Source organism: Vicugna pacos, chromosome 1 (assembly GCF_048564905.1).
Source record: "Vicugna pacos chromosome 1, VicPac4, whole genome shotgun sequence".
NCBI lineage: Eukaryota > Metazoa > Chordata > Mammalia > Artiodactyla > Camelidae > Vicugna > Vicugna pacos.
In genome coordinates, this window is record NC_132987.1 from 88,156,161 (window position 1) to 88,179,912 (window position 23,752).

Sequence of the window (23,752 nt, forward strand, 5' to 3'; positions counted from 1 at the left end):
AAGCCCTTCAGAGATGGTTGGCCTCACTTTTGACCTGCCCCAATGTGGTTGCCTTTGACTAGCACACTGATTATTGCTGCAGTCAGTTGTGGCCAAAGGACTGAGGTTGATTTCACTCAATATACATTTGAAAGCATCATATATAGGAAAGGACCAGTTCTGGTCACTTTCCTCAGGGCTTGGCAGTCATCTGAGGTTACATGGATCTCCTTCCATCACGTCCAGTAAAAGTACCACTTTGTTAAGTAAAGAATTTTTCCTATTTAAATTAGATTAATTAAATTAATTATTTCCTTATTTTAATTAGTTAGAAAATCTGGTAGAATTAGAAGGATTCAGGAAAAAATATTGTATGTTAAAATACTAAAATCTAAGTATTTTCATATTAAGAAAGTAGTTTCCAATGTCATGCTTTTCTTCCTTGAAATCATACACAATAAATTTGGGTGTATTTCCTGTATATTTGCTGCCTACAAGACATTCACTTCAGATCTAGAGACACATACAGACTGAAAATGAGGGGATGGGAAAAGGTATTCTAAGCAAATAGAAATCAAAAGAAAGCCAGAGTAGCAATACTTATATGAGACAAAATAGATTTTAAAATAAAATCTGTTACAAGAGACAAAGAAGGACACTACATAATGATCAAGGGATCAATCCAAGAAGAAGATATAACAACTGTAGGTATATATGCATCCAACATAGGAGCACCTCAGTATATAAGGGAAATATTAACAGATGTAAAGGGAGAAATTGACAGTAACACAATAATAGTAAGGGACTTTAACACCCCACTTACATCAACGGGCAGATAACCTAGACAGAAAATCAGTAAGGAAATACAGGCCTTAAGGGACACATTAGACCAGATGGACTTAATTGATATTTACAGAGCATTCCATCTGAAAGCAGCAGAATACACCTTCTTTTCAAGTACATGGAACATTCTCCAGGACAGGTAACATGCTGGGCCACAAAGCAAGCCTTGGTAAATTTAAGAAAACTGAAATCACATCAAGCATCTTTTCCGACCACAGCACTATGAGATTTGATATCAACTACAAAAAACCACAGATGCATGGAGGCTAAACAATATGTTACTAAACAACCAGTGGATGACTGAAGAAATCAAAGGAGAAATTAAAAAATACCTAGAGGCAAATCACAACTAAAACATGATTCAAAACCTATGGGATTCAGCAAAGCAGTCCTAAGACTAAGCAGCTACTTGCAAAAGAATAAAATTGGAATATCTTCTAACACCATATACCAAAAAAAGTCAAAATGGATTAAAGACATAAATGTAAGACCAGATACTTCAAAACTCCTAGAGGGAAACATAGGTAGAACACTTTTTGACATAAATCCCAGCAATATTTTTTTGGATCTGTTTTCTAGAGTAATGCAAATAAAAGCAAAAATAAACAAATGGGACCTAATTAGTCTTAAACACTTTTGCACAGCAAAGGAAACCCTAAACAAAACAAAAAGACAGCCTTCGAAATGGGAGAAAATATTTGCAAGTGATGCGACTGACAAGGGATTAATTTCTAAAATATACAAACAGCTCATACAGCTTAATATCAAAAAACCCAAAAACAAATAACCCAGTCAAAAGATGGGCATTTTTCCTAAGTAGACATTTCTCCAAAGAAGACAAACAGATGGCCAATAGTCACATGAAAATTGTGTTATTTTGTTAATTATTTTAAGTATTAGAGAAATTCAAATCAAAACTATGGTGAGTTGTCACCTCACACTGGTCAGAATGGCCATCATTAAAAAGACTGTAAATAGTAAGTGCTGGAGAGGGTGTGGAGAAAAGGGAACCCTCCCATACTGTTGGTGGGAATGTCAATTGGTGCAGCCACTATGGAGAACAGTATGGAGATTCCTTAAAAAACTAAAACTAGAGTTACCATATGATCCAGCAATCCCACTTCTGGGCATATATCCAGAGGGAACTTTAATTCAAAAAGACAAATGCACCCTAACGTTTATAATAGTACTGTTTACAATAGCCAAGACATGGAAGCAACCTAAATGTTCAATAGATGAGTGAATAAAGAAGATTTACACACACACACACACACACACACACACACACACACACACATGAGTATTACTTAGCCATAAAAAAGAATGAAATAATGCCATTTGCAGCAATGTGAATGGACCAAGAGATTATCATATAAGTGAAGTAAGTCAGAGAAAGACAAATATATATTATTTATATGTGGAATCTTTAAAAAAATGATACAAATGAACTTATTTATAAACCAGAAATAGACTCATAGACATAGAAAACAAACTCTGGTTACCAGAGAGGAAAGGCAGGGGAGGTAAAAATTAGCAGTTTGAGATTAACATATACACACTACCATGTATAAAATAGATAAACAATAAAGTCCTACTGTATAGCATAGGGAACGATATTCAATATCTTATAATAACCTATAGTGGAAAATAATCTATAAAAGAATATATATATATAATATATATATATAATATATAAAGAGATATATATGAATCACTTTGCTGTACATCTGAAATTAACACAACATTGTAAATCAACTAGACTTCAATAAAAAAAATTGAGTGTATTTCATATCTAAAAGAGTTGGTAGATACTGTTTCATAAAGGTTAAAATTTCAGGGCTTATTATATCTGTGATCTGTAGGCTTAGTGTGATATGCCTGTGGTTTGGAAACTAGGACTTATTAGAGACTTATGAATTTCCAGTGATAGCTCGTGAATATTGAGTCTAGAAAAACCTTCAGTTTCCTAAGTTTAGAGTTCAGTTTTATTGCTATAAATAAAAACACTGCCTGGTCTTCTTTTTTAAATAAGATATTTATAGGGAACAGAATAAATATAAACTGCCAGCTTTTTTACCAACAGTTTTTGCCTTTTTTAACGGGATATCTTATGAGGCAGTTAGCAGGAAACAACTGACACACCACATTTTGGGGTGAATGGGCAGTAAAACAGTAAGTAGAAACGGAGAAGCTCCTTAGATAATTTAGCAGCCTCATAAAACTGAATTCTACCAGGAGCTGTTGGATTCAGTTGTCACATCCTGGAAGAGTTTTCAGTTTGCTCTGGAGGAAGTTTCTAGTCGGTTGAAAAGAGGGTTATTGACACAGAGGCCACAAAAGGTGTGGAGCTTAACACTTCCACTTACCCAGTCACACCAAATTAAAAACAGAGGACTGGGGAGAAGTAGCTTGGCAACTCTAAATTATGCAGGAACAAGAGGTTAATTACTGAACCTCTCTGGCCATCTGCACACATTTAAAGGTTGAGAGAAACAGTTGACTGTATTCTGATGACTACAGGAGAAACACACTTACATTGCTTATTGAATGTGGGAATAATGCTAACATTTACGGCATGTTTATTACATGTGTCATACTATGTGTTGGTGCTTTTTATACCATTTATATTCCTCAGTGTCTTTTGTGTTGGGTCTTGTTATCGTCATTTACATCAATGAGAAAATGGGCTCAGAGAGGTTAACTGATTTACGTAAAGCCCCAACGTAGTCAGAAGCCCATCTGGAATTGGGGCCCAAAGCTGGCTGATTTAAAGTCCAAGGTGCCTTCAGGGACTTGGAGAAATTTATTTACTATTGTTCTAGGAGCAATGAGAAGCTTCCTGATGGAGTTATTGTAGGGGAACTGCTCACTAGTTAAAAGGATAATAAACAACTTGTAAATAAAATGTAGTGCCTCTTTCGTTTATTTATTTGTTCAAAAACACCTGTGTTGAGCCAGTGCCAAGGATATTGTGTATGTGGTAGAATAAATCAGGAATAAATAAGTCACAATATCCACCTCCAGTAAGGAGGAGAGACAGACATATGAATGAAAATTGTAGTATCATATAAAAAAAAGATAAAAATGTGAGTTCCACCTAATGTTATTCACTTAAATGTGTTGTTAGAATTTTTTGAGGCAAACTTTATACATAGTGAAATGGACAGATGTCATATGTGACATTTAAAGAATTTAATAAGTGTATGCATCTGTGTAACCAACATCCAAAATCAGACACAGGACACCTTCCTCTTCTTGGAAAGTCCTCTTCTATTCCTTTCCCATCTCTTAGCAATTGTTCTAGTCTCTATCACCACAGAATTTTAATTTGGTCTTCATAAAAATGAAACCACTTCGTATGTTATTATTTTTTTTTTGGTTCCAGCTTCATGTTATCAGCAAAACATTTCAAAGATTTAGCTCCAGATGTTGCTGACTGTATCCACAATTCCTTCCTTTTTGTTGCAGAGTAGTATTCTACTATGTAAATATATGAGTTTGCTTATCCATTCTTCTATTGATGGACATTTGGATTGTCTCCAGTTTTTGGCCTACTGTTACCCATCTTCTTAACTAGAGCAGTGGTCTCCAAATATTTTTGATTATACCAGCTGTTTATTCATTTATCTATTATAATTTACAAATACCATTATCCTTAAGCAATGTCTCAATGCAAAATGTACATTTAGGGTAAGATTATTTGTTATTGGCAGTGGATATATGCTCAGATTTTTAATTGTTTTCTTAATGATTTTAATATTTCTATGTTGATATCTTGACAGATCTGATTAGACTTTAACTGATTTTATTTTGCAATGTGACCAGTGAGGTTCTTATACTTAGATTAGCAATAATGTAATCCTAGCCGCTTGCCCATTTTATGTAGGTTTAATTTAGTTGAAACTGGATAATAGAATTTATAAGTTCACCTGTTGGTTAAAATTGAGTAACATAATCTAAAAATCCACTTTCTGGCACAAATGCAGACTACTTCATGCATCAATAAGATGAAAGCAAATGCATAAATGAAGGAAACTCTGTCCCGTTTCTCCTAACTGTAGATGTTCCACTTTTCCCTCAGAACAGCTGAAAACTGTAGGTGATATGAACATCTGAATATATATTGCTCCACTGAGGGGACTAGTGTCAATCTGTATATTAAAATCTTGTAAAGCTTAATTGCATATTTCTTTTGTTCTTCTAAATTTAAAAAGTAAATATAATTAGAAATGCCAACATTTTCTATAGTTAGTATAGTGGCTTGGTTTATTCACATCCTGAGGTGCATACCCTCCACTTTGGAGACCCTTGATATAGAGTGTGGATTGGTAGGAAAACTGTGGACCAACCAGCAGTCAGAAGGCTCACTTTTAAATTATATCACACTCATTGACTCGCTATAGAACACTATACTAGTTACTCCACGTCTTCTGGACCTTGTTTGCAAGATAAGGCTTTTGGACTAAATAACTTCAAGTTTCCCTGTACCTAACACCACACCGTGTTGAATTCATCCTGTCTTTTTTGTCTTTTTCACCTTCTCAGGAGACCCATCTCTTAATATAATCTTCCTCTTACTACAGTGATGCCCCAGTAGCTTTTGAGACAATATTGTGGGCCAAGTTAGTCTCTCATACTTTACTCTTTTGTAATTTAGCTAGATGTCTTGTTCCAAAAAGACTCTCAGTAGATGCCCTGCCATGAACAGTCTGTAAGAGTCTAAGATGGGCAAACCTGGGTCCACCCAGTTGGCAAATGTCCAAAAGTCAAGGATAAGAAAAAGAAGAAAATTCATACAGCGTATACTCTCTGCCTAGAAAGAGAGGCAGTAATTACAGAGCACTTAGAAGCAGGAAGGTTTATCTTATTGTTTCCTTGACAAAGAGAGTTCTCTTTCTGGTGCTAACTAGTAACTAGTTATTTTTCTGAATACTTATCCTAAGCTAAGCATAGTTGCAAGATCATCACAATAGCTGGCAACTAAGAGTACTTTGAGTTTTGATCACCATTGTACCACTGACTATCTGCATTATTAACTTTAGGAAAAGAAGGGTAGCCACCTAATTCATACAAGAACCAGTTAAGAAGCAGGAATAGAAGAGTGAAGTAAGATTTGAGAAGGAAGCTGGATTGGACTTTGATCAGACTGAATGCCAGGCTGCAGTGCTGGGGCTTTACCTTATAAGCAATGGGGAAACACTGATACTTTTTGAGTTGGTTAAGACTAGTTATAAACCGTGTTTTAGGGGAAAAACAAGGTTGCTGACTATGTATAAAATAAAATGTAGGCGTTTAGAACAAAGCAAGACACCTAGAGGAGATCATGTAGTAAAGGGAACATGGATTGGAAAAACTGAAGTAGGTCTAGAAGGAAAATAATATACAAATTGGTAACTGACTGAATATAAGGAGAAGGAAAGAGAAAGTGTCAAAGATGATACTGAGATAGTTTAAAAATTACTTCCTCTGAAATTAATACATTTAAGAACAGTAATTATAAATACAGATATGTATTTGTATCATATATATCATATACGTGTACGTGTATGTATATATTTTTTAATACTTAAATTTCTACCAAAGCTAAATTTTCTGGAGAATTATTACTTTTCAGCAAAAGAACCATGAAGAGTATTCTAATGAAAAACACGAAGCTTAGCTCTCAACTGTCTTCTTTCCACCCCCTCTGGCAATGCTGTAATGAGCAGCTATTAGTATTTTAGTTGTCACCAGCTACTCATGCAAACTACATTAATTCTGTTGAAAATGGTCATTAGGAAAGTTAATTATTTTCAAAGTGTTAACTGATTATTGTGTAAGTATTATATATTCACTAATTATTATTCCTTTCCATTAATTATATATAATTACTTAATTCCTAAAAGCAGATGATTCTTGTTTTGCCATGCTGTTCACCTCTGTTAATTTGGCTTACCAGATAATCCTTTGTACTAATGCAGAATCATACACATGAGTGTTCAGAGTAGTTTGATAAACATTAACTTGTTAATCCTAATGACTTCTTGATATCAAAATGAAAAACTCCTTTTTACTAGCTTGTGTCTTATAGTTATCATCAAATTGATAATTGAATAATATCTGAATAAACAAAGATAATGAAACCATATATTATGCCAGATAATCTGAGAATTAGCCCATTTCCCTAGTCAGGAAGAAAAATAAATCACACCTGAGATATGAAATTAAATTATTCTTATAAATACAAAATCTTACAGATCACAGTTTTAATGTGAGAGGAAGTAAATATATACAGACAAGCATAAATGTAAATCAGGTAGAGGGACATTCTATGTCTACATGTATAAACTCAACTTTATTTGCAGATCAATCTAATTTTGGGACACGGTCTCATATAATTTGTTGCACCTTGTAGACATAAATGTTGCATGAAACAATTTAATATTGTGCTATTTAATAGTGTGCTTTTTTTGTTTTCTGTTTTCAGCATATCTATCTTTGGTACTTCCCCCCAAATGTTAAAATGATGGGTTTGAGTGTCAACAAATTCCATCTGTTATTCAAATCAGCATGTTTCCTTTCTTTTTCTTATATTCTAATCCCCACTAGAGACACTTATTATAATTTCAGTTCTGTTCTGCAAGTATCTCTTTTCTCTCAAGATAACAACCACCAACATTTTATATAATAGAAGCTTAGAAGAAAATGTTTAAAAAAGCAGAATAGTGAACAATTCACTATGAAATAGAATAAAGTGATTTAGCCTTATATTTTCTGCTATTGTAGTACGTTAGAACACTTTTCAAAGATCACTTCATATCCTTCTGATAAGTACTTTAGGGAAAGAAACTACTATACAAATACAGGATTTTATATAAATGAATCATTGAATTTTAGCTTAGACCAGATGACTATGGAAAATCATTTCCTAATCAAGAAACATTTCAATGGTTAAAAACTGTAAGTTAAAAATTCACTGTCCTCATTTGTCAGGGTCAGTAAATCTGAATGTTACTGATTGTCATGTAAGGAAGTCACTTTGCTTAAGATGGAAGAATGGCATTCATCTTAAGAAGATGAGCTGTTCCATTTAAGTAAAAAGCAGCTAGGTAAAAGGAAAGTGAAATAGTTTGTTCTGTACAATCATACAATTACTGAGAATAAACAGGAGAAACGAAATTGAGGGAAAAAACAACCTGGTGTGGTCGAAAGTGGATTAGATAAAACAAAGTTTGATTGGGAGTGTTTTTCTAATTGTAACGCACTCTATTACAGTAGTCCCTCCTAATCCATGGGGGGTCTGTTTCAAGATCTCTAGTGCATGCCTGAAACCACAGATGTACCATACCCTATATCTACTATTTTTTTACTAGACATACATACCTATGAAAAAGTTTATTTTATAAATTAGGCACAGTTAGAGATTAACAATAACTGATAATAAAATAGAACAATTATAACAATATATGACATATAATATGTGATATATAATATATAATAGTGGTCTTTCTCTTGGAATATCTTATTGTACAAATTTAATACCTTTTCCATCTTAACTAGGCACTTATTACGTACTATGGCCATAACTTTGGCAGTCTGAGGTGCGACAGAAAAACTAGCACAAATTTCTTTTACCTGATTCTCAATTTCATGGATAGTAGGTTTGTTCTTATATAGATTTTAGCAACTTTAGCATATGATTTTTTTCTCTTTCCTTATTCAGTCAAGAACTTTCACCTTTTCACTTAAATAAAGCACTTCATGGCTTCTCTTTGGCATGTCCGAATTGCCTGTATCACTACTCTTACACTTTGGGGCTATATATTAAGTAAAACAAGGCTTTAACACAGGCACAGTGATACCGAGACAGTTGATCTAATAACCCAGACGGCTACTAAGTAAATAATGGGCAGGTTACAGTGGACAAAGGGATGTTTCACATCCTGGGCTGGACAGAGTGATACAGTGAGAAATTTCATCAGGCTATTCAGAAAAGCTTGCAATGTAAAACTAAGAATTGTTTATTTCTGGAATTGTCCATTTAATATTTTTGTACTGCTATTGACTGTGGGCAACTGAAATTATGGAAAGCAAAACCATGAATAAGGGGGGATGACTGCATTTTAATGTATTATTATCATTATTTTAAGTCATTAGATGTGGGTTCTGATCCCAATTTGGCAAACTAACAGCAATGTCTTTGACAAGCGTTTCAACTTTTCTTGAAACCTAAATCTGCTTCACTATAAAGTAATATAATGAGAGTAGATAATCTCTAAGTTCTATTCAAATTTCAAAATGTTGTTTTATTAAAGTTTAAACAAATATGTAGCAGCTTAGATGAATTAAAAACTGCACAATTAATTATGTAAATTAAGAACTCTAGGTTCAGATCCATCAAAAAATTATCTAGAAGTGTAGATTTGGTGTATTGAAATTCTCCATTGAATTTCTCCATTTTTACAGACAAATAACTAAGTGAGGGAATTTTCTAGAGTAAACATAGGAGCTCAAAAATTGAGTCACATTCATTCAATTAAAAGAGAGTGAACTTTTGTTATTTTCCATGCAGTATTCCCACACCCTTTGGCCCCGACCTGTCATTTTCTAGCTAACACCAACTTGAAATGTACGGTAAAATGCTTAAGCCTAATGCTGTTTGTTACATCAATTTGTTATTATTTGTATTTTTATCTGTTTTAAAGCTCAGAAAATGATGCCATTCTTTAAAGGTAATTGCGTTTGACTGTAAATAATATTAGCATTCTGCTTTTCTGCAGTTAAATCTATCAAATGAAGGAGAAGAGAGAAAAATATCTCATGTATAATATGAATGTACTTTCAGAAAAGGAAGGTAATATAAAGACAAGATTTGTATTCAGAGAAATAGAATTAATGGAAACTTTAGCAAATATCACCTGCTCTCTTGTGACCATGCTCTTTAAACCCTTTTGAGAAAGATGATATCATTTTATATTCTAGGTATTAGAATGGAGACTTAGATTTGTAAGATGGTGAAGCCAGAACAAACTTCTGGAGAGAAGCAGAGTTTATGAGAAAACAGTTTCCCTTTCTTTTCGTTTTTCACTTTAGTAAAATTAAAGGTCTCAAAGGCACATGATCATGGTAGACTTACCAGATGCTGGCAGAATTAGTTCTGGAAATGTATTGTGGTACCATTAACATAAGTGAGAAACAGTGACCCATCTCTATAATAAGAAATAGGAGTTCATTGGAGCATCTGCTAAGACATCACAGTTCAGATCAATCAGAACTAACCCACTTGACCAAAAGGTATTAATCAATCAAAACAAGACCTGTGGCTTAGAAATAATTTTGGTGGCAAAATCATTTCAAAAATATCTTATTCAGAATTTCAACAGATAAAGTGAGATTTTATTTGTATAAATTTACTTTATAATTAACTTTATACTTGTTATATTCATTTTAATCCACACTATATGTAAATAATATAAGCACACTAATTAAAGGTAGAGTTGTCAGTATGAAAAAGCAAACCCTATCTATATGTTGACTATAAGAAACTCACTATAGATATAAAGACATATCTATGTTAAAGCCACATAGTGGAAAATAGAGAAACTGGGTAAATTTTAAACATAAGGAAGTTGGTTTGATTGTACCAATATCAGGAAAAGTAAACTTCTGAACAAAGTCTATTTACAGGGATAAAGAAAGGATAGTACATATTGATAAAAGGGTAACTCTATGAAGAAAATATATGAATTCAGAATATGTATGCTCCTAATAACAGGGCTTCAAATTATTAAAACCAAAATGGGCAGAAATAAAAGGGTAAATAGACAAACCTACAATTATAGTTGAAGATTTTAATGTTTAGCTTCTTGCTGTGTCCTCATAAAGCCCTTTCTCTGTGTATTTGTTCTCCTGGTGTCTCTTCCTCTTATAAGAGCACTAGATTAGAATCCTTTTTTTTTTTTTTTGCTTTTTTCGAATTGAAGTATAGTTGATATACAATTTACATAAGCTTCAGGTATACAATACAGTGACTCACAATGTTTAAAGATTATACTCCATGTAGTTATTATAAAATATTGGCTAAATTCCCTGTGTTGTATAATTGTAGCTTGTTTATTTATACATAGTATTTTCTACTTCTTAATTCCCTACCCATATTTTGCTCCTCCCTGCTTCCCTCTCCCCACTGGTAACCACTAGTTTGTTCCCTATAACTCTGTTTGTTTATTTTTTTGTTATAGTCATTAATTTGTTTTATTTTTTAGATTCCACATATACGTGATATCATAGAGTATTTGTCATTCTCTATCTGACATTTCATTAAATCTAATACCTACCAAGTTCATCCATGTTGCAAATGGCAAAATTTCATTCTTTTTTAAGACCTCATTTAATCTTAATTACCTCCTTAGAGGCCCTATTTCCCAATACAGCCGCACTGGGGGTTAGGGCCTCACAATTCATAACATTCTGCCCTCTCACTCCTCAAATTCATGTCCTTCTCATATACCATACATTCACCCTATCTCAACAGATCCACCCCACCTCCCAAATAGTAACCCATTCCAGCATCAATTCCAAATCTAAAGTCTCATTTAAATTCATGTAAATAAGGTACAGGTGAGACTTGAGGTATGATTTTTCCTGACTCAGAATTCCTCTCTAGCTGTGATCCTCTGAAATTAGAAAAGTTATGTGCTTCCAAAATACAATGATAGGATATACATAGAATAGACAGTCCCATTCCAGAAGGGAGAAATTGGAAATAAAAAAGGGGTGACAGGTACTAATCAAGTCAAATTCCATTAGATCTTAAAGCTTAAGAATAACCCTTTTTGGCTCAGTGCTCTGTGTCTGACTCCAAGTGTGGTAGTGGTGTCACTCCCATATTTCTGGGTGGCAGTCTCACCCTTGTGGTTCTTTGTGGTGGCCTTGCCTCTGAGCACTTGTCAGCAGCATCTTGGCCTGCAGAAACTGATGGGGGGTGGCCTCACCCTCGGAAATCATTGAAGAAGCAATTTTGTCCCCTGAAGCTGGTGGGAGTGGCATTCCTGATGGTCTCTGAATTGCCTTCATGGTGATTCTTCAAATTCTCAAAGAATAATGCATGTTCAAAGTTGGAAATCTCTATTGTCCCAGCCTCTGAAATCTCTGAAGTCCAACAGCCTTCCTTCATTCCATCCCATTTTCTCTGTCCTCTTTAGTCCCAGATGGCAGTGTTTCTGTTATATATATATATATACACACACACATACATACATATATATATATATGTATATATATATATATATTTTTTTTTTAACAGTAGCACCTCACTTCATAATACCAAAATCTGTGTTGGTCTGCTCAGGTCGCCATAATAAGATACCATAGACTAAGTGGTTAAAACAACAGAAGTTTATTTTCTCACAGTTCTGGAGGCTTGATGTCCAAGATTAAGGTGCCCATAGGTTGGTTTCTGGTGAGTTCTCTTTTCCTGGCTTGCAGAAGACCACCTTCTCACTCTGTTTTCACATAGTCTTTCCTCTGTATGTGCATGAAGAGAGAGAGAGACAGGCAGGCAGACAGACAGACAGACAGAGTGAGCCTACGGTGTCTCTTCCTCTTATAAGGACATCAGCCCTGTTGGATTAAAGGCCCATATGACCTCATTTAACCTTAGTTATCTCCTTAAAAGCCCTACCTCCAAATATAGTCACATGAGGGGTTAGAGCTTGAACATACGGATTTTGGGTGTACACAGTTCCGTCCATGACAATAACAAACTCTCAACACTCAAAACACTTAGTGGCTCAAAAACAAAACAACATGGATTTTGCTCACAGGCATTCAGCTGGCCAAAGTGCAGCATGTTCAGTTTGTCTCTGCTCCACTCAGTGTCAACAGGGCAGCCAAAAGACTGGGGACTGGAGTCACTTACTCACCTGTCCAGCACCTGGTGCTGGCAGTCATCTAGGATTTTAGTGGGGGATGTCAGTTGAACACTTACAAGTTCCATGTGGTGGGTAGGTCCCAAAGGTGAGTGTCCCAAGAGACTGAGAAAGAGCCAAGCAGAAGCCATGCCACCTATAAGAACTCAGCCTCAAAGTCACACAGCATCACTTGTGGTGCATTTTTTTATGATGTCCCACTCCATTTCAAGTGGAGGTAAAGTAGACTCTACTTCTTGCTGGGGGAATTTCAGGGGATCTGAAAATACTGCTTTGTAACAAGAAATATTGCTGTGGATGTTTTCTGAAAATACATTATGCCACACTATAGATGGTTAACAAGCTTTGATGGGGTATAAATTGGAGTCTTCTCTTTGGTTTACCACTAATCACATCTTCTCTTACAGTAGTCTATCATAGCAAGTAATCAATCATAAATACTTTTCTTTTACTTCAGAATCACCAAACAGGCAAGGGCAAAAGCCAACAAGAGCTTATATGTAGCTCAGTGATTTACTGATTTACTGGATATTATTTATATTAAATCTAATGTGCCTACTTACAAAGAAAGGCAGGAGTTTTAGCACAAACTTTTAAAAAACTTATTTTTAATGTGAAAAGTGGCTGGATGTAAGAAACAGAAGGAAAGAAGAAAAGTATAACAAATTGCTTTGGAAAGGATTTTGAAGGCAAATTAAAGCCCCTAAATTGCTCTATAGCTAAATGTCATACATTGAGGCAAACATGTGACACATTTTTTTTCACATTGGTGTGTTAAATGTATCTAACTATTTTAATATCTCAAATATTTGCTAAAATTTAATAACATACCTAATAAAATAATAAATTCAACAAAATATTTTATTTGGTTTTGAGCATTCATTATTATAATTAATGGTCTCTGTAAAACTACCCATTTTTACATAGTTTACTAGTTCCACAGCATGTTACAGTGGTCCTTTATTCCAGGACTTTGTTAGCGAACATTGCAAAGAAAATCAGAAATCCGCTGTACATACTTCCTAACTATTGTGTTTTTTCTTTTCTCTTCAATCACTTCCTTTCCTCGCTATTTCTCTTAATCTCACTTTCTTCCTCACTTTTCTTCTGGCTGAGGTGACATAACATCAGAAAGGCATTTCGAAATGGCTGAGTGTTCTTGAGGACGTCCCAGGTTAGACACCAGTTAGACTGTGGTGATCACAGGGAAACACAAATTGGCATTCTGTGCCCCAGCAGGAACTGACTGTGGGTTTGTCTTCACTTTGACTGGCGCCAGGCAAAAATGAAAAGCAAAGTTGTGTTGAACCACATAATAATTCTGACGGGCATAAAATTTTAAACTTGTCCAGAAAAATGATGAATTTGTGAATTGCAGAACACTGAATCTTTTGAGTAAGAAGTAATAACGTTAAATGAGGTGCAATACAGTATTTTTATGCAATGTTGACGTTGACCAGCATTATTTTTCAAAAATGTTCTTATTTTTGTATGTGACATGCAATTATTTAGTTTAGACAATTTAGTCAGTTCTAGCTGCTAGAATAAATTATCCCAGACCAGGTGGCTTAAAATAAGACACATTTGTTTTTCACAGTTCCGGAGGCTGGGAAATCCAGGCTCAAAGACGCCTGCTAGTCCAGTGTCTGGTGAGAACCCACTTCCTCGTGTAGATGGCTATCTTCTAGTGTCCTCACATGGCAGAGAGCAAAAAGAAGCAGTCTCTCTGAGATTCTTGTAAGAGCACTAATCCCATTCATGAGGGGTCTACCCTTATGACCTCATCTAATCCTAATCACCTTCCAAAGGCCCCACCTCCTAATACCATCACATTTGGCCAGTAGGGTTCCATATTATGAATTTTAGAAGAATGCAACATGCAGTCCATAATATGGCAATAATTTCTTGGGTGAAGAAGGGAAAAGGAAAAATGGAAATAGAATGAAAAAAATGAGATCTACATTTCAGGAAAGCAATGTGCCACCTAAAAAAATATTGAAATGGGTAGACTCCATTGTCAGTGTATGAAATACTTATTTAGAATCTACAGAAACCTGTCGTTTCTCAGTAGACGGTTTTTCTCATATTACTTCCCATGATTGAATGGCACGCAGACTGAATGCTGGAGTGCTCTAAGGAGCAGACTGTTGCATGCCATCTGGATTTCAGAGAATAATTTATTCAACACTGAGTTTTTCTTGGACTAAAAAGATAAATAAATAGACAGATAAATAACAACCAAACTTACGGTGACAGATTCTTATTTTAATTTGGACCAGTACTGCTCTTAGAAAATTCATCAACCAAAGCACACAAATTGAATCCTATTTATTTTATTGCAGTTAAGTCATGAGTGGACATTTTCCACACTATCCCTTAAGAAATAAACAATAAGGTAAGTTACTTGTTACACTATTTATTTTCCCAATATGAAACTAATTAGTGAGATCATTCTTTTAACAGCTGTCTCTGCTGTTCAGGGTTTTCCTAGGAAGATCAGGGCCACTGCATGGAAAGTAGACCTTAAAAATCTAATAATAATAATAACAAAAAGCCCACAAAGTATGTGTGAGGAATTAAGTAAAAGCAATAAATAAGTCATTTTACAAGAGTGCAATGATCTTGAACTTCCTGTTCCACTTACCCACATTGAGGTGGTGGTGTTGGTTAGTGTCAGTGGGAAATCTTACCCTAAAATGGAAAAATATTAGCAATAAGCCAACCTCAAAGGGTTCAGTGAGTGTGAATAAGTATTCTGAGTTCAAAAGCCTACTGGGATCTTAATTAAACCTCCACAATCTACTAGAGCAGACCAAAAACTTAGACAGAACTGGCTACTTTCCAGTATTGTCTCAGAATCTTCTTGCTTTTATCAGAATGTTAAGTTCTGAATTCCCATATCCCTCAAGTTTAATATCTTTTCCATTCATCCTCAGTGGGTGTTCCTTCATCACAGACTTAATAAAGTTGAAGGTAAGTTTATATATGCAGAAGATACACAGTGGTAGGAAAAAGGTGAAGATCTAATGCCAAAGAGGTGAAGCTCGGAGTTTCAAACCTTTGATTTAAAGTGAATAGGAGAAACAAATTGAAGAAAAAAGATTAAAATTTCTTCAAACCATGCAAAAATACATGACAATAGGTGAAAATAGTGTTGTTAATAGGTTGCATACACTAAATGTAATTTAATTAAGATCTTTATGAAAAGAATCAGTTATTTGTCAATTAAACCTCATTAAGGCTGGGGGAAAAATTCAAGCTATTAGCTCTTTTGGTTTGTACTGCTAAGCATAATTTATCTATTATCTGTTAACACCTCATCCCATCAGAGAATTGCATGTAATGTATACAAAATAGTTTTTTTTAAGGTGATATGGGGGTTGGGACTTCTGAACATCAATATTTCTGTTACTGCTCCTTCATACTCCTGTCATCTTATACAAACCAGGTCTTAAAGTAGGCTCTCTTCCATCCACAGTAATTCTCTTTTACTTGATTTTATTGATTGCAGCCATAAGAACCCAAATTTCCATGCTAGTATGTTCAGAGTTAAACAAATTAGGAAGGGACTGGGAATAGAACTGGCTCTCTTGTAATACTACAATAAATTATCACTGGATATCCTGCTAACCTTTTTGCAGCTTCTAATAAAATATTTGATTCAGGCAAGGACCATTAATGGATGATGAAATCACTATATGAAAGAGTGCTGCAGGTATTCATAAGATGCCAAAATATTCTCACAAAGATTATTTGAAACTCACAAAGGGAAAAAGATGTTACTTCATAAAGGAGGGATCAGGCCATCATCCCCTTAACAGGGAGTTCAATGTTAGCATTACGAATAGTACAGACATTCTGTGCTTCTTATTTTATACAATATGAGATACACAGCATCATCTATAACATGTTATGTCTCATCACACCCCAACATAACATTTGGTTCTTAATTGGCTTCTTGTTTGAACAAGACATTTTTTTGACTATTGGGAAAATTTTAAGATGAAGTGAGTATTAAATGTTATAAAGAATTATTAAGTTTGTTAAATGTGATAATTTTTCTTAGGCAGGAAAATACTACTTTCAGAGATTACAGAAAGTAATGTAATGACCTATTTAGGGATAAAATGTCATGATGCTTGTATTTACTCTAAATTATTACATACAAAAATTGATAAACATAGCAATTGCCAACTGTTAATGGTGATGATGGGTGTTATTTTTGTGTATCATTCAGAGTTCTTCAGGGAAATAGAACCAATAGGATGTGTGTGTGTGTGTGTGTGTGTGTATTATTTTAAGGAATTGACTCACACAGTTATGGAGGCTGGCAAATCCAAAATCTGTAGGATGGGTCAGCAAGCTGAAAACAAGGAAGAGACAATGATACAGTTGAAGTCTGAATGCTGTCCATGGGCAAAATTTTCTCCTACTTGAAGGAAGCCAGTCTTTTCTACTATTTAGGCCTTCAGTTAATTAGATGAATCCCATCCACATTATAAAAGGAAATCTGCTTTACTCAAAATCCATCATTTTAAAAGTTAATCTCATCCAAAAGTACCTCCACAGAAATGTCTAGAATAAGGTTGGCCCAATCTGAGCCAAGTTGACATGTAAAATTAACCATCACAATGGGCATATGGAAATTTATTATATTACTCTGTCTACTTTTCTGGAAGACTAAAAATCTTCAAAGTAAGAGCTTTAAAGCACTTTAAAAATTAACTTGTGAGTACTCATTTCCTATGCAAGTGTAGCAAACTGAAAATATTTTGTTTCACAAGGTACTTTGCAGCATTACAAAGAGAACAAAAAAAAAGGAAGAAAAAATTTGAAGACTTTGATGTATAAAGTAGGAAAAACAGATGTGAGGAGTATAGTGTTTTAGTTTTCTGGTATATTTTATGCTGCATCTGTGAGGAAAATGAAAAAAATAGTTTCTAATCCCATAGAAGCTCTCAGGAGAATTTTAAAAATTGCAAGTCCAAATTAATTACTTCATTCAATAATATTTTACAAGGACACATTTAAACAGGGTTTGAAATAAAATCTCATGGTCTCATGGTTTGTAGTGTTGAGACAAATTTTATTCTAATTATTTGAATATTCTCTTTTTAGTAATTGCAAAAGGAGATTACCCGACTCATCTGGAATTCTTGGGGGAGAGATGAAAGATAGGATGACTGCTCTTGAGATTTCTGACAGAGATCAAGTTGGAGAAGAAAAGAAAAACAAGAAAAATCTGTCAGTGTTATTTGTGACAATAACCAAGGCACTTAGGAAATGATTTCAAAAGAAATAGTGCCGAAATCAGTGATTCAAAGTAAGACAATGGGAATGTTGGAAAAACTGCAAATTGGAATTAGCTGTGCTTCCTGAAGAAGTGTCACTGCTAGGGAGAATGTGTGTGCTGGGGCCTGTGGGACAAGATCAGGAAGCAGCAATTCTTTTCCTTCAGCTTTCCTGGCTCCCTTTAGCGCCCCCTGTTGGTGCAGTCCAACAGGGACCCAGCTGGGTAAAGCAGAAATATGGTTTACAGACTTCCATCCCCAGCATCACAAAGAGCAGTACAGAAGTTTGAATATAAAGTTTACTACCCAGCATACATGTCACTGATTTGAGAACAATTAATATAATTAAGACTTTTAATTTTACCTCAAGTAAATTCATGCCCTTTAGAATACAGAAATACTATACGTAGCATAAAGTATTGGGCTTGTTTCCCTCCTTAGAGTGACTTTGACCATTCTATACTTAGTACTCCTTCCTTCAAAATCTTCAAAATGGAGGAGAAGGAGAAATGGGAAGAGTAGATGTAAGAATATAGAGAAATTACAGTATGAAGAGAGGATTAGAAACCATGCCAATCTCTAGCCTGTGAAATGTGGATTTCTGGGGAACACAAATGCCGTTTAACGTAATATTTGTGATTTTTAACATGGTATTTCTTTCAGTTCCAATACTTCCTTCAAAAAGTATCAAGCACAGCAGCAAATGTGATCATATAAACTAGGGATTGAAAAATGATTTAAAACAAACTTCTATAAGCACATTTTTGTTTAATATTTAAAAATAGTAAGTTGACCTTATTATATATGGTTTATATATGGTTGCTTATTTTAATATAAAATATTCCTCCCCTGCCATCTTTAAGGTGCTCCAAGTTTAATGTGTGATTTTGAAAAACAATAGCACACAGCATATACCGCATGACTACATCGTTTAAGCAGCATAGCAGGGATAGACATACCACTAAAATATAAAAGTGATATAGGCCTTGTTAAATATAAATAAAAATGTGTCTGGAGACTCTCACATCAATCAATATGATCATATGTAAAATTATTTGTATTGAAGATATGCAATATAGCAGAAAAATCACAGGATAGTAGTTCTGAAGACTACTATTATGTCTACCCTTTGATGTGTGAAATCTTTGGCAAGATACCTGACTTTTCCTGGATTTAAGTCATCTTTTAAATGGTGGCAATGCTCAGTCTACACAGTGGCCTTGTGCTTGATTGCCAACTCTCTGCCAAGCACTACATGTTTAAAATATTTATGAAAACTCTGTTTGATAAATATTATTATTTTCATATAACAGAAGAAAAAAACTAAACTTTAAATAGAAAAAGGAAAGAACAAAGGCATACAGTTAGGAAGTCATGACATTTGTACCAGCTATTGTTTCTCCAGTCTAGGATAAAATAAGTAATGTAAATGATTATACTTGTAAGCTATGAAGTGCTATGTAAGTCTAATGAATCCAAGAAAATTTCTCATTTAGCTTTCGTTATTTTAAATCAAGAAAGAGTTTAAAAAAAAATCTGTCAATCTTGTGGGCAGCAAATCTTAACCCCCAAATTTAATCCTTCAAGAAGAGGAATAGTGTTTTGTCTTTTTTTTCTCTCAAACGTAATTTGCTATGAATTGCTTTTTTTAAAAATATGGGTTGAAATTATCCTAACAATCACTCAGTTTTTCACTTCTTAGAAGTTTTGTGTAAAGGAAAAAAACAATATTCATTAAGGTCACTGCAAAGTGTGTTTTATCCACCAGAGAAATGAGAAAGCCTCTCTGTTCCAATATAATTCATTCTCATACCACGTGTTTGGTGGTATTTTTTAATAAGCAATGTCCTACTCCAATCCTATTTAAAAAATTTTTTTTCTTTTTTCTAAATCCTAGTTCACAATGCAAATATTCCATACTTCATTAAATTTATTTTTTATTTGAATTCCATCAGTATTTGGAAACCATGCCACATTATTTAACACTCAACTATGTAAAAAAAAGATTCACTCTAAAGGAGACTAATTATCAAAAGAACATGCAATATTTGATGGTAACACTGAAGTTTTGTTTCACATTTTTCAGTGTATTATTACTTTTCTGAGGTGATGATAACACTTTGAAACAAGTTTATTTTCATTATGCCAAAAGTTTCTAGCAACAACCGCTACATTGTAGTTGCCCCACAAATTTAATTAGCATCATAACTTCAGCAGTGTTATTATCATAATGGTTCTTCAAATTTTCAACTACTATTCATATAGACTCAGCTTCCATCTCTACTAATAACCTTCTTTTAAAAAGTATGCATGATATTTAAAAAGTTGAAGGAAACAATGCATAGAAATAATGAATGAAGTAATGTCTTCCATCCTTTCATTGAGTTTCTATAATTATTTCAATGAAACTGTTTAAATGCTGTAAACTAGTTACTTATAGGAGTCTATAAGTGAAAAACAAATTGTCTCCAGAAAGAAATGATTCTCATTCAAAGCTGGATTGTATATTAGCAACTAGAAGTTGTTATTACCTGGATGGTAATCACTAGATGAACGTGACTTTTTCTCTCCATATTCCACAGCTGTCCCTTAGCAATGAAGGAATATCCATTCTTCCTTATCACCACTGTTACTGGTGCCAACCACAGAGCTGGGTAAAGCTTTTGTTAAAGTCAAAAGGTAGACAGTGTAAGTATAAACTCTCCTTGAGATTTTTCTTCCAGTCTGACAATGGATTCAGGTTAATAAATCTGAACCCCATCTGAGATTGGGCCCATAGAACAGTCATTGTTGGGGTCAGGTCCAGATCAGCTCTAGCCGTTAATCAGTGTGCTGGCCTAAATAAATTCAATCAGAAAGCTTTATTCAGTTCCAACTAAAAAAAAAAAATTTTTAAAAAGTAAAAAGAATCTCTTTCAATACATCTACCCTCACATTTACATGGGCTACTGGAGAAAAGGAATCGTTGGAATAGATCATGATCCTGATACCACATTTTTAGAATCAGCTTATCTGGGTAAGAATTAATGCACTTCACTGTGTAAATTGTAGAAGAAATTGCAGTCATTGCCTGGCTAAACCTTGGAAAAAATGAAGAATTTCAGTCTTTGGTGTTGTCAAATTAACACCATTCATCATTCTTGAATTGGCTTTTGGCTTTAAAAAAAAAAAAAACAACCCAAACCAGACACCCCTTCAGGTCCCCATAATAAAGGCAACTCCCTACTATAGTGGATCTTGGTTTTGGAGTTGATAGCAAAAAAATGACTTCAAGTCCTTAATACTTCCAAGACTGCAACTCACACTGGAGTAAACAATTTCATGGAGTTACTGAACTAGGTATTGATTGCAAACACTAGGCTTGTTTGTTATTTGATTTTTCAATTTTCAAGGAATGAGGTGAAATTCACATCTCTCCAAAAGAAAGCATGCTCTAGTTCCTGGAAGCCAGAGTTTACGTGACTTGAGTTCATTTGAAGAGAATAATTTATATTGGCATAAATAAATAATAGCAGGGAGTTCTAACTGTCTAAACAAGATGTATAATATTCTGAGAAAAAGTTTGGACAGCGTTGTAACGTCTCCTATATTTTATGTTATGAGCAATTACAAGAACAAAATCATTTCAAAATCACCTACTCAGATTTTTTTAAGTTGGATTTCTCAAATGGCGTCCTGGCATCACTTAAGAGACACAGGGGCAGCTTACATTGTAATCAACTGTCTCCTTGCTAGGCTTGCCTGGCAAACTTGAAAGCAGATGGTTTACAAAGGATATCAGAGTGACATTTTGCCCTTCTATCAAGTCTCTCTTCGTGAGAAAAAAAAAAAAGATATACAGCTAGTGAGATTTTTTAGAAAACCACAAACCAGCTTGTTTGGTGTGGGAGAGAAAATTTCTGCATCTTTAATTTAATTTGTAGATAGGAACCTCCCCAGCTGTTACAAATTCAGCCCTGCTCACTGCTGCTAGTAGATAGATCTGTACCGAGTACATTTGCAGGTTTTGTTTCCTTTTGTGCACATTTAAATCTTAACTGAACCAACTCCTTTTAATTAGCCTGATAGCAGCTGAGTATTAAGCACTGTCCTTCTGAATTCCCTCTTTTGCAGATCAGACTTTTGTTGATAAGGGATCAGTAGGAATGTTTACATTACTAAATCCAGAAGTAAAGGTGTACATACTAATTACTGTGCTTTAATTCTAACGGCTGAAAAATCTAAACAAGGAAGTGATTAAAGCTGGCTTTTATTTTAGTAAATGACCAAGCGAAAAAGAGAGTGCATAGCTTAAAAGGAAGAGCATGAACAAGAAGTGAGGAAGTATTAATTCTGATCTCATTCTGCCATGTATTAGCTGTGGGACCTATGAGCAGTCATTTGACTGAGCCTCATTTTTCTTATCTGAAAAGTAAGGATGATGGGCTGAGATACCGTCCAGCACTAAAATTCTGTGGTAAGCTAAGGTCCCACATTGAGCTATTTTAGATTTTACTATCCAAAAGGGAGAGCAATAAATTTCCTTTCTGTATGTAGTGCTCTTAGAAGAGGCATTTGTGAGTAATGGAATTTTATAATAATCTGGTCCCACATTTACACAGACCATTTCACCAACACCCTTGGCTTCCAGAAACCTATTCTATTCTCACTACAGCTGAGAAGTAAAAATTGTATCTGTAGATAAAATGGGAGAATTAATTTCATTAATGAAGATGTTATTGAATCCCATTGAATTTCAGAATTTCCAGTGCTAGTTTATTACCTGAAGTATATGGGTGGATTAAAAGTCTTATTCTACATGTTATGTAATATATCTATTGCTGTTTATGTGTTGTGGTAGGCTGAAAAATGATCCCCTAAGAGACAGCCACTGAAACTAGAGAATGTTACTATATGTGGATGTCAATCTCAGAAATAAAGCAGCCAGTTATTTCACCAACAAAATGAGTTTATTTGGGAATAGCTGAGAACTGCAATTTGGGACAAGCAAGCTATGGTGAATCTTAGGCAAGCCCAGAGAACAAAAAGAGAGGGGTTTGCTTTTATTAGGTTTGGGGAGGAAATTGGGGAGGGTTGTTTTGAACAAAAGTTTATTGGGGAAAACAAGAGTTCAAGTTTGTGGCTGTTTCTCATTGGCTGCAAGCAGTGGTTAGTGTGTTGCTGGGGCAGGAGGGATCTTCCTTCATTTTCTTAAAAGCAGGAAATGAAAACTCCCATGTGAAAAATGTTCTACCTTGTACCAGAAGAAAAGTAAGTCTTGTCGTCATGGATAAGAAGTTGAGACCTAGAGAATTTTAGACGAACAAATACACAAACAGTCTTCCTTCTCCCTGCTGACCAGGCAGGCTGCAGCTAGTGGTGCATGCTTGAGAGTGCTCCCTTCAGGCCTTCCTGACTCTGTTTTCCATGAAGTTTTCCTTTATTTATTTTCACTTTGGAATAAAAGGTCTTTGCAGATGGGGTTAAATAAAGGATATTGAGCTGGGGAGATTATTATAGATTATCAACGTGGGTCCCAGTACAACCACAGGTATCTTTATAAATGGGCGGGAAGTGGAGGTTTTACACAGACAGAAGGGTAATGCAATGTGACAGTGGAAGCAGAGACTACAGCGATGTGGCCACAAGCCAAGGAATTTGGGCAGCTGCCAGAAACTGGAAGAGACAAGGAAGGGATTCTCCTCTAGAGCTTCCGGAGGGAGCAGGACCCCCTTACAACACCTGATTTCA

The 23,752-nt window shown here is 34.7% G+C and overlaps 1 protein-coding gene across 12 annotated transcripts in view; it reads left to right on the forward strand.

Moving 5' to 3' along the window:
• PROS1 (protein S) overlaps nucleotides 1-23,752 on the forward strand; it is a 269,581-nt gene that overhangs the window by 117,064 nt on the left and 128,765 nt on the right. The window contains exons 16-18 of one of the 12 annotated variants that reach the window (XM_072967112.1): nucleotides 15,074-15,126; nucleotides 17,850-18,054; nucleotides 20,605-20,787. The exons of 9 other annotated variants lie outside the window; for them this stretch is intronic. The gene's annotated coding sequence lies outside the window, so the exon portion shown is untranslated. Of the gene's footprint in view, nucleotides 1-14,328; nucleotides 14,381-15,073; nucleotides 15,127-17,849; nucleotides 18,055-20,604; nucleotides 20,788-23,752 lie in introns of those variants that run through there. 2 more of the 12 variants (XM_006215603.4, XM_072967094.1) reach the window with 2 other exon arrangements.